The following is a 1,247-nucleotide window of genomic DNA, read 5'->3' on the forward strand; positions in this document are numbered from 1 at the left end:
GAGCCCGGGATAGAGTTAAGTTACTAATACTAACAGCCTCCTCGCCATTACGTAACATTGGCTGGGATTGCAAAATAGATATAGGTGGCATGCCGTGACAGGTGAGATAGGGACAGATGTACATTTGGCATTGGAAGCGCATAGGAATAGGAAGGAATGCAAATTATTATGGTGTGAGATACATGTACGTGGGAATGGGAAAGGGATGAATAGGTCATTAGAGGGAGCTGCCTTAACCGTTACATTAAATTAAGGCAGGCAGGGTACTTAAGATGAGAAATATGTGAAGGGTCGTGGTTGACTCATAGCCGTACATTAAGAGAATTTAGTTAGTTATGCTTGATTCACGATATGGAGGCCACTTTGCACCTCCCACAGACTGGAGGACAGAGCACCCTTTCTCTTACCACCACTGTGTGAAGGTAACAGCTAGACCGGCTAAACACTTCCCACCACCTGCGCCACCACACGCGCCAGATGTATTTCCTGAAACCAAGGTAACCTGCACGGCATCTCTCTCTCTCTCTCTCTCTCTCTCTCTCTCTCTCTCTCTCTCTCTCTCTCTCTCTCTCTACTTCCCTTTCTTCTGTCACCTTTGATATATTTATTCATTAATTAATTTGTTAAAATTCTCTGTATTTATCTATCCATTTATGTATCTGTTTGTTTATTTATTCTGCTTCACTATCATCTAAACCCTGAAGTAATGTACAGTACGAGTGTAACGCAACCGCCCACCACCCACACCAGCAACACAACTGTCACATTGACGATTTTTAGTTTCCCCAAGCACTGTTCCTCCCTGAGGTTATTGGCGGGGAAATAACGCTCTCCGGAGGTATGGTAGGGGATAGTTAAGAGTTTTAAGTGTTTCAAGATGCCAAGATGTGGCTAATTTCAGCAATTTTCTGGCTGAAATTTTTATAAGGCTGAATGGTTCTCAATAACTGTGCCCCACAAAATGTAAGTTAATTATGTTTTCGTGCCTTGGTGATGATACACTCAGTGCAGGTAATCGCCTGCTAATTGTCGTGCACGTAGATAATTTATTTGATGGATTATGAATGAAATAATGAAGGACGTTCCTTGAATATTTAACACTCGGACCGGAGCACCCCTTCCTCCCGTCTCCTTGTTTTTTTTTTTTTTTTCTTCTTCGTTCGAGAACTTGAAATTATACATTGAGCAATCATATGGAATCCTCTCCTCTTTGTTTATTCCAGCTCTCTTCCCCATCCTTAGTAAGA

The sequence above is a fragment of the Scylla paramamosain genome, chromosome 14, assembly GCF_035594125.1.
Source record: "Scylla paramamosain isolate STU-SP2022 chromosome 14, ASM3559412v1, whole genome shotgun sequence".
Classification (NCBI taxonomy): domain Eukaryota; kingdom Metazoa; phylum Arthropoda; class Malacostraca; order Decapoda; family Portunidae; genus Scylla; species Scylla paramamosain.